Raw genomic sequence first — 11,107 nt, forward strand, 5'->3', positions numbered from 1 at the left:
AAAACCTGTTCGACGGGATGAGGGTGTCACAAAAATGATCTCTCTTCTGTATTTGGGAAGATCCCTGTTGACTTTATGAGCGTGGCTGCTTTGTGCGTTCTTATGCAGAGCCTGGAATGAGCCTGTTTCCCTAAGAGTCGGGAGACTCTTGTGGAGCATGTATAACCAGGGCTATTTTTGGGCAGGAACGCACAGGAATGGAGTTCCGGCTGGCTTCATAGTTGGCCACGCCCACTACAGCCAAAACATCTGCGTGCGTGGCTAGAGAGGGAAGGCCTGGAGAGCGACCCCCCTGGTGACTCCGAGGCGCCGAGGGGTCCCCTGGAAGGATGGGGGAGCCATTTTAATGCCTCCCCGTGCCTTCCCTGACCTGTCCAAGGGCTGGTTTGCCCGGACTCCCTGCAGCTGCGGGGCGCCCAGGCAAGCCAAGGGAAGGCATGGGGGTGTGGCCTAATATGCTAATGAGTTTCTGCTGTTGGGTGTGACCTATTATGCTAATGAGTTCCTGCTGGGCTTTTTCTACAAAAAAAGCCCTGTATAAGCCATCTATCCAGAGACTTGTTCAAGGCACCTCAATGCAATAAAACCATAAAAATGACAGCGTAAAAATATTTTCAAGTGTGTAGCTGTGTTGGTCTGCAGGAGAAGAGCTAGATTTTGAGTCCAGTAGCAACTTGGAGACCAACAAATATTTCATCAAATACGTCTCTGACAAATCAAAGTTTGAGTCCAGCGGCACCTTTAAGACCAACAAAGTTTTATTCTGGGCATGAGCCTTTATGCGCAAGCACACTTCTTCAAATATCTAACAAAGAGAGCTTTGACTCCTGAAAAGCTTATACCCTGGTATGGTTGCCAATCTCCAGATGGTGCCTGAAGATCTCCTGGAATTACAACTGATCTTCAGGCAACAGAGATCTGTTTCTCTGGAGAAAATGTCTGCTTTGGAAGGTGGACTCTATGGCACGATACCCAAGGGAGTTCCCTCCCCCAAGCCCTCCCCTCCCCAGACTCCATCCCCAAATCTCCAGGAATTTCTCAACCCAGAGCTAGCTACACCCTGGAAATCTTGACACCATAAAAATAAGCAATATGAAAACGGACCATTAAAAACAAGTTTCTAAAAACAACCGGAGGACATAAAGAGAGCATAAAACCACATTCGGGGGCCTAAAATGATATCAATAAATATTCTTCCTTCAGGCTTGAAACAGATAATAAAAAGTCCCGTTTTGAGAGGGAATCATTCAGTTCAAAGCCGGGGTACAAAGATAGGTGTTGGCCTGGCACATAAAGGTAGGCTTCAGGCCAGCCTCAAGGGAAAGGACATTCCATGGTGTGCTTTAATTGCAAATGCTTCATCACAACTGGCTACCCAAACAGCATGTCTGCTGTGAAGCACTGGCTCTTGTAAGAGGTCCTCCTGTTCCCTAATTATCTTCTTTAGACACATTGTTTGTTAAGTTCTCTTAGTCAGGAAAGCTGCCAAGCTTCTTTACAAACCGAGATGTGCAGACCTCAACAGGAGGCTTCCTGCCTGGGAAAGCTGGCTTCCTAGAAGCACAAAGAGAATGGCAGAGATCGCCACCACAAGATGTTACAGGGGCCAAACAGCATGCTGGGAGGATGGGCTGGGAGCGTGGAAGGGGATACATTCAGTGCACAATTTTATTGCAGAGCAGATGGGGGTCGAGGCATTTCTTCAAGGGAGCTTTGCGTCCATTAACTGAGAGGCTGTTCTTGCAAAGTATTACGAGCGGCAAGCATTGGTTTTATGCATCGGGGGCAGGCTTGGCACCAAACATCCAGATACTTTGGGAGAATGGATCGGTATATGGAATCTGTCCAAGAATGTCCTTATTTGCTTTGCTCCTCTACTGAGGCTGTGTCCTTATTTGCTTTGCTCCTCTACTGAGTGTTCTTGAGTGTCTGCTCTGGTTTGTTTAAAAAGGACAGGAAAGGTTACGTCCTTGCCTCTTATCTTCTGACTCTTCAAGGAATACATTAGCCAACAACCCAGAAAAGACATTTGCACGTTGAATTGTCTTCAGTTTGTACATTCAGGGGGAGGCACATTACTAAAGACTTACATTCCTGATACATTTTGAGGAGACAGCTTTAAAGAAGGTGCTCAGCATAGGAAAAATGCTTACCCTCTGGCATGTGCAACCTTTGCAAAGTAGCATTGGTTTCATCTAGGCCATGGCTTACTAATGTATAAGAGATGTGTTCAAGGAGGCTGACACATACGTTAAGAAAGGTTTTACTGTAAACATGATGGCATGGATCATATGTCATTGTTCTGTTTGGTCTTTTACCATTGCACAAACAGATTTTCCTTTCTGGTGTCCCACAAGAGTTTAGTGGATTTTGTATCTGGGGGCTTTTTTCCATATGCGCAAATGTGAATGCAAAGAGAAGCACAAAAGGAAATAACACCTTTCATGGAGAGAGAATGCTTGTACATATAATAGTGGAGGTACTAAAAGAATAATCCTAACCAGGTCTTCTTCGAATCCTTCTCAAGTCTGTTTAATGTGACTTCCAGGAACGTTCCTCAAATGCTGTGTAGGACCCAAGTCAATTCTTGGTCATTAATCTCAGTTTGTAAACAATGGGGGCAGCTTTCTATCATGACTCCACAAGAATAATTTTGCCACATTTTTCTTAACAAACAAATAAATATCCAATGGAGAGGGAAGCACCTGAAATACGTCATGCTAGGATGCAAAACTGATGCCATGTAGACTTTGCAGAACAGATCCATGGGCAGACTGAGTTCTTAGAAACATTTTCCATGGGTATTATTCTGCTGGCGAAGAAACTGTCATAATTCAGCATTCATTGGGTTGCATGGCTGTTGGCTGAGAGCCACATCAGTGGGTCTCGTCTCAACTAAGCGTTTATCTAAACTTATCCCAGTGGAACTCCTGCATTCTGTTGCCCTGAGTACATTCAGGGGGAGGCACATTACTAAACACTTCCATCCCTGATACATTTTGTGGAGACTACTTTAAAGAAGGTGCTTAGCATAGGAAAAATGCTTACCCTCTGGCTTGTGCATCCTTTGCAAAGTAGCATAGGTTTCATCTAGGCCATGGCTTACTAATGTATAAGAGATGTGTTCAAGGAGGCTGACACATACGTTAAGAAAGGTTTTACTGTAAACATGATGGCATGGATCATATGTCATTGTTCTGTTTGGTCTTTTACCATTGCACAAACAGATTTTCCTTTCTGGTGTCCCACAAGAGTTTAGTGGATTTTGTATCTGGGGGCTTTTTTCCATATGCGCAAATGTGAATGCAAAGAGAAGCACAAAAGGAAATAACACCTTTCATGGAGAGAGAATGCTTGTACATATAATAGTGGAGGTACTAAAAGAATAATCCTAACCAGGTCTTCTTCGAATCCTTCTCAAGTCTGTTTAATGTGACTTCCAGGAACGTTCCTCAAATGCTGTGTAGGACCCAAGTCAATTCTTGGTCATTAATCTCAGTTTGTAAACAATGGGGGCAGCTTTCTATCATGACTCCACAAGAATAATTTTGCCACATTTTTCTTAACAAACAAATAAATATCCAATGGAGAGGGAAGCACCTGAAATACGTCATGCTAGGATGCAAAACTGATGCCACGTAGACTTTGCAGAACAGATCCATGGGCAGACTCAGTTCTTAGAAACACTTTCCATGGGCATTATTCTGCTGGCGAAGAAACTGTCGTAATTCAGCATTGCATGGCTGTTGGTTGAGAGCCACACCAGTGGGTCTCGTCTGAACTAAGCGTTTATCTAAACTTATCCCAGTGGAACTCCTGCATTCTGTTGCCCTGATGATAAGCATGCAGGCCACACACTGGCTGTTGTAGCTCACGAGAACTAAAGCCTTTGCTAAGCTCACTAAGACAGGAATGAAAGAAACTGCATGGCATACCACATAACTGCAACTCGTGTTCGGAATGAAGCTGAATGCCAGCCCTGTGCAGCAAAAATACCAAAATCACTGTGTAAGAACAATTCCTAACTATTGTATGAAATTAAAAATAAAGACTTCTGCAAAACAATATGTCTAATGTGGTTTTATGTTTCGTTCAATAGAATGAAATCTCGTTCAATAGAATGAGGTTTCATCTAGGCCATGGCTTACTAATGTATAAGAGATGTGTTCAAGGAGGCTGACACATACGTTAAGAAAGGTTTTACTGTAAACATGATGGCATGGATCATATGTCATTGTTCTGTTTGGTCTTTTACCATTGCACAAACAGATTTTCCTTTCTGGTGTCCCACAAGAGTTTAGTGGATTTTGTATCTGGGGGCTTTTTTCCATATGCACAAATGTGAATGCAAAGAGAAGCACGAAAGGAAATAACACCTTTCGTGGAGAGAGAATGCTTGTGCATATAATAGTGGAGGTACTAAAAGAATTATCCTAACCAGGTCTTCTCCAAATCCTTCTCAAGTCTGTTTAATGTGACTTCCAGGAACGTTCCTCAAATGCTGTGTAGGACCCAAGTCAATTCTTGGTCATTAATCTCAGTTTGTAAACAATGGGGGCAGCTTTCTATCATGACAATCCAATCTCCTCCTCCTCCTCTTTTGGTAGCCTGGTTCTTGTTTTTTTCTTATTGGGATCTAAGCAGGCAGGTAGGTACTAAACTTTCTCTGGGGAGGGGAAGGGAAAGGAGTTTGTAAACTGCTCTGAGACTCCAAGTGAAGGGCAGGGTATAAATCCAATCTCTTCTCTTCTTCTAAAGTAAAATAATTTTAATTAATTAATTCCGGCCTGGCTCTGGAGCCTGCCAAATAAACAGCGTCGTCTAGAGGCAGCGGACAAAACTGAGAGGCTTATTGAATGTCTAAGGGACTGCCCTAAATGACACTACCAAAGCAGGCTGCGTTTGGCTCAATGGGTCACAAGGAAGACTGCCCCAGAATTTTGCTTCTGTTCGAAAACCTTCTGCTCATAGACTTGGTCTGCGTATGCCCAGCACTGAAAGTAGAGTATGGCATTTTCCAGACCTCTTTTCCTCTGATCTTTTGGGAAGAGCACAGCCCAAGTGTAGTCTGGGTGGGAAGCAGCTCATTTTCCAGGGTCCTGCACACATCAGTGCACTCTGCCTTCCCTCAGCCCCTTGCAGCCTCAATTTTTTTAGCAACTGGAGGGCTTGTTTTGGACTTTTACAAATAAAATGACAATAGCTGGAGGGCTTTAGTATTACAAGTGCAATTGTGTTCTTGTTCCTCTGAATCCCCAGTTTTCATTAAGAAAAATAATAATCCTGTAGCCCTTTTTGTTCTGGAGATTCACCTTGCCTGTTATATGTCCACAAAGAAAAGGGCTAGTAAGTTTCCCTCTAAGCTGTGGATTTCTGTGAGCAAAAATTCTACTTTGTGAGCTACTGGCATTAATGTTGTGAGCAAGCGATTTGGCTCCTGAATAAATTAGTGTGCTCTGGAGCCATCCTTCCTGAGCTAAGGCAAAAATGTGTGAGCTGGAGGCTAAAAAGCTGTGAGCTAGCTCACACTAACTCAGCTTAGAGGGAACACTGCTAGGAAGTTCCCTTTTTAAAAAATAACGGTGTTTAGAGGACCTAGTAGATAGATCATTATAACCGTGTAATGCTATAACAATCTAGTTAGTCTGTCATTGAAAATCTCAAATACAATCTTCCCAGTATCAAGATACCAAAAACAACAAAACTGGGGCCAAAATCAGTCCAATAATACAGTCTTAAACATTAAATATATATGCTAATACAATCACTTTTATACTTGACAAGAGGGGGACCCGCGATACTCGCGGGGGGGGGGGGGTCAGTTTGTAAACAATGGGGGCAGCTTTCTATCATGACTCCACAAGAATAATTTTGCCACATTTTTCTTAACAAACAAATAAATATCCAATGGAGAGGGAAGCACCTGAAATACGTCATGCTAGGATGCAAAACTGATGCCACGTAGACTTTGCAGAACAGATCCATGGGCAGACTCAGTTCTTAGAAACACTTTCCATGGGCATTATTCTGCTGGCGAAGAAACTGTCGTAATTCAGCATTGCATGGCTGTTGGTTGAGAGCCACACCAGTGGGTCTCGTCTGAACTAAGCGTTTATCTAAACTTATCCCAGTGGAACTCCTGCATTCTGTTGCCCTGATGATAAGCATGCAGGCCACACACTGGCTGTTGTAGCTCACGAGAACTAAAGCCTTTGCTAAGCTCACTAAGACAGGAATGAAAGAAACTGCATGGCATAGCACATAACTGCAACTCGTGTTCGGAATGAAGCTGAATGCCAGCCCTGTGCTGCAAAAATACCAAAACAATTGTATGAAATTAAAAATAAAGACTTCAACAAAACAATATGTCTAATGTTATGTTTCGTTCAATAGAATGAAATCTCATAAAGTAAAATAAATTTAATTAATTAATTCCGGCCTGGCGCTGGAGCCTGCCAAATAAACAGCATCGTCTAGAGGCAGCGGACAAAACTAAGAGGTTATTGAATATCTAAGGGACTGCCATAAATGACACTACCAAAGCAGGCTGTGTTTGGCTCAATGGGTCACAAAGAAGTCTGCCCCAGAATTTTGCTTCTGCTCGAAGACCTTCTGCTCATAAACTTAGTCTGCATATGCCCAGCATTGAAAGTAGAGTATGGCATTTTCCAGACCTCTTTTCCTCTGATCTTTTGGGAAGAGCACAGCCCAAGTGTAGTCTGGGTGGGAAGCAGCTCATTTTCCAGGGTCCTGCACACATCAGTGCACTCTGCCTTCCCTCAGCCCCTTGCAGCCTCAATTTTTTTAGCAACTGGAGGGCTTGTTTTGGACTTTTACAAATAAAATGACAATAGCTGGAGGGCTTTAGTATTACAAGTGCAATTGTGTTCTTGTTCCTCTGAATCCCCAGTTTTCATTAAGAAAAATAATAATCCTGTAGCCCTTTTTGTTCTGGAGATTCACCTTCCCTGTTATATGTCCACAAATAAAAGGGCTAGGAAGTTCCCTTTTTAAAAAATAACGGTGTTTAGAGGACCTAGTAGATAGATCATTATAACCGTGTAATGCTATAACAATCTAGTTAGTCTGTCATAGAAAATCTCAAGACAGGTGGGGGTTTCTGGACATTACCTGAGCCAGGATATAGGAAGCCAGGAATGTGGAGGTGGCACAGAGATTTATGGTGAACTCTGTCTCCTCCTTTATACAATTAACCTTCAAATGATATGCAAATTAAGAGGTCTTCTTGAGCACAATGACTTTACAGTAAAGTCTTTACTACCACTGCATTTCGTATGAAATTCCATTTACTGCTTGTTCAACATGTCATGTTTTACCACATGCTTGGTTCAGAGTTCTGCTTTGTTTCAGAGTTCTGCAATCCCAGTCTTATTGCATTGCTTATTATATGTCTCATCCTAGTAATTGCATTGATTTATGATGTGTAATCTGCCTGGAGTTTCAGTGAGAAAAGTGACCTATAAGTAATGTAAATAAAGAAATAAATGGTGCACATTGGAATAATACTCTGGAGGAAGCAGCAGACAAAGCAACTATTAAAAATGCTGGTTGATATACAAGAAAACTAAGACCGAACACCGCTTTTGGGGTTAGCGCTCAGAGTTTGTCGGGGCAGGAAAGTAAGAAGAAGAGGAGGAGGAGGAGGAGGAGGAGGAGGAGGAGGAGGAGATTGGATTTATACCCCACTCAGAGTCTCAGAGCGGCTTACACACTCCTTTCCCTTCCCCTTCCCACAACAGACACCCTGTGAGGTAGGTGGGGCTGAGAGAGCTTTGACAGAAACTGCTCTTTTTCAAGAACAGCTGTGCCAGAACTATGCCTTGCCCAAGGTCATCCAGCCAGGTGCAAGTGGAGGAGTGGGGAATCAAACCCGGTTCTCCAAGATTAGAGTCAGCGCACTTAACCACTACACCAAACTACACTGCCAAGAATGTTCCCTCTAAGCTGTGAAGTCTTGTGAGCAAAATTTTTACTTTTTGAGCTACTGGCATTAAAGTTGTGAGCAAGCGATTTGGCCACTGCATAAATTAGTTTGCTCTGGTGCCATTCTTCCTGAGCTAAGACAAAAATGTGTGAGCCAGAGGCCAAAAAATTATGAGTTAGCTCCCACTAACTCAGCTTAGAGGGAACACTGGCCAAGACCTTTTAGTGAGTACTTTCTCCTCCCCTCCCATTTTCTCTACTTTTACTTTTTGCTCGGTTGCATTCATGCTGCTGTGATGGCTTGAGCACACAATGAAGCCTGATTTTAAAAGTGGCATATAAAATCCATGCGTCGTGTGATGGCATTTTCTTTTAGTCCTTTTTAAAATGTACAGTATGAAACTCTGGTGGGTGTGTGGGAGGCCTCCACCGTACAAAACATTCCGTTCTTTGATAATGCTCGTGAACAAAGGATGCAGTGAAGAACATGGATGACTCACAGTTGGATAAGGAGTTATAGTTTTGTAATGAGGGATGCTGGTGCCTGGAAATCATATACCCTGTGTCTGTTTCTCAGTATCAGGCACAGCCTTGAAATGTAGGGGAAAATGAGAAAAGAAGAGATTACCTCTAAACATGGGCAGAGTGCCTTTCCTTGCCTGGTGAGTACAGTTCCTGCCACTACACATCTGGGACAAGGTGGAAAATGTTGCAGAAAGAGCTTGGGTTCAAATTAAATCCTGCCTCAAATACATGTGTGCTTCCGACTTATGGCGACCCTATGAATCAATGACCCCCGAAATCTCATATACATACACACTGTAAATCCACATTTTCTGAGAATCCACCAGGTTCTCAAAATTTCATTTTAGTTCATCATGAGCATCTTTTATAATATTTTATAATATTTGTCTTGAGGCTGTCTATCAAGTGGTTAAGACACTGAACTGCAGATCAGAAGGTTGGTAGTTCAGCAGTTTGAGACCCGAGTGCTGCAAGATGGAGGGAGCTCCCGTCTCTGGCCCCAGCTCCTGCCAACCTAGCAGTTTGAAAGCAAGAAACTGCAAGTAGATAAATAGTGGGAAGGTAACAGCGTTCTGTGCGCCTTGGCGTCTAGTCATGCCGGCCACATGACCATGGAAACATCTCCGGACAGCACTGGCTCTTCGACTTGGAAACGGAGATGAGCACCGCATCCCTAGAGTCGGATTTGATTGGCTTTCGAGCAAGGGGAACCTTGACCTTTTATCTATCATTGTATGTGGCTATTAGTTCCAGTATGGGAAGCATATTTGAGATCAGGTTAATATTATTATTTGGTCCTTGTGCTGGGGTGCTTAACATTGCAGTTTATTGCTTATTTCATCTGGGTGAAACATACTGTCCCGAAATGCAAATGAAGGCTCAAGGGCTGTTGGCAGAGAGTGCAGTTGGCAGAAAGAAAATAAATGAGAGCATTGTGCAGAAAATGAAAAACAAATATATCTGGGTGAGTTCAATTTTGATAAAATAGTGAACAATAATATGTACAGGATTTTTCATCCCCTTTCATGGTATATCACACAGTTTTAACATTCTGCAGAATGTGTAAAATGGAATTATTCAGGAGGGGATTTTTATAACATTAATGGATGTATGTAACATCTGTGGATTCTGAGGCAGTAGCCATTGCTTTGTTTCTTGTATCTTTCTTTTTTTACATTGTTCTCCTATTTCTGAAACCCATCTCTCTGGAATTGTTGGTTGTATGTACTATACTGATTTTTAGGGTCGCCAGCCTCCAGAGAAAATGGCTGCTTTGGAGGGCGGACTCTATGGCATTCCAATCCAATCCAATTATCTTTATTGGCATGTAACACTATGGCATTGTACCATGCTGAGGCCCCTCCCCTCCCCAAGCCCCGCCCTCTCCTGGATCCACCCCCAAAGTCTCCAGATATTTTCCAACCCAGACCTGGCAACCCTACTGCTTTTAGTGCTTTGTTCTCTAATTTTGTAATCCAGTTGTATTCACTGTGGGTTGTGCGTTTTATCCTGTTCTCTCCACATTGTATTAATTGTTTAATCATCCTTGACTCTCAGCAAGGAAGGTGGAGTGTAAATGAAGTAAACAAATATCAATGCTGTCTTTGGAAACAAACACTCTTCCCCCCCCCCCAAGAGAGGGATTAGTATTTTCAGGATGCATACCTAATATGTAGATTAATTGACACTGTCTCCAGTCATCATACAGTGTAATTCTTAACAAAGTTATATCTTCCTAAATAAACCGGATTTATTAGTGCACTGATAATCACCACGTGCATAGAATTAGTGAACTGGCCACCATGTGGTCCTGAGGAAACATAGAAACATAGAACTGGAAGGGACCTCAAGGGTCATCAAGTCCAGGAAATTCGCAACTGCCTCCACACTCCCTAGTTGCTCAATGCCCGGAGGGAGGCAAAAAAGCTCCAGAACCTTGGGCCAATCTGGCCTGAAGAAAAATTCCTTCCCGACCCCAAAGTGGTACTACCCTGGGAAAATAAGAAAGGACCTTGAGAGCTGAGCACAGGCTGATCCCTTTCAGCTTGAGGAGGGTGGAGTTTGGGGAGGGACCTCAGTAGGGTGCAATGCCATAAGAGTCTACCCCCCAAAGCAGCCATTTTCTCCAGGCGTCTGATCTCTGGCGCCTGGAGATCAGTTGTAAAAGCAGGAGATCTCCAGGGTGCACCTGGATGTTGGCAATCCTAAATATGGGCAGTCGGAGGTCCTCCCAGTTTGGTGTAGTGGCTAGGAGTGTGGACTCTAATCTGGGAGAACAGGGTTTGATTCCGCACGCCTCCACGTGCAGCTGCTGGTGTGACTTTGGGTCAGTCACGGTTCTCTCAGAGCTGTTCTGGAAAGAGCACTTCTCTCAGAGCTCTGTTGTGGGGAGGGGAGGGGAAAGGAGATTGTAAACTGCTGTGAGACTCCTTTGGGTAGTGAAGGGCGGGGTATAAATCCCATCTTTTCTTCCCTGCTATTTCTAAGTGGCACTATTGGGCATGTGCATGGTATTGGTACAGGCTAGAAAGAGAAAGCTGTTGGGTGATGGGGAAAGTCAGTGATGGGGAAGACCTCTCCCTGAGACCCCGGAGAGCTGCTGCTAGTCTGAGTAGACAATACTGGCCTTGATGGACCC

The sequence above is a fragment of the Gekko japonicus genome, unplaced genomic scaffold, assembly GCF_001447785.1.
Source record: "Gekko japonicus isolate JY-2015 unplaced genomic scaffold, Gekko_japonicus_V1.1 scaffold529, whole genome shotgun sequence".
NCBI classification, from domain to species: Eukaryota; Metazoa; Chordata; class Lepidosauria; order Squamata; family Gekkonidae; genus Gekko; species Gekko japonicus.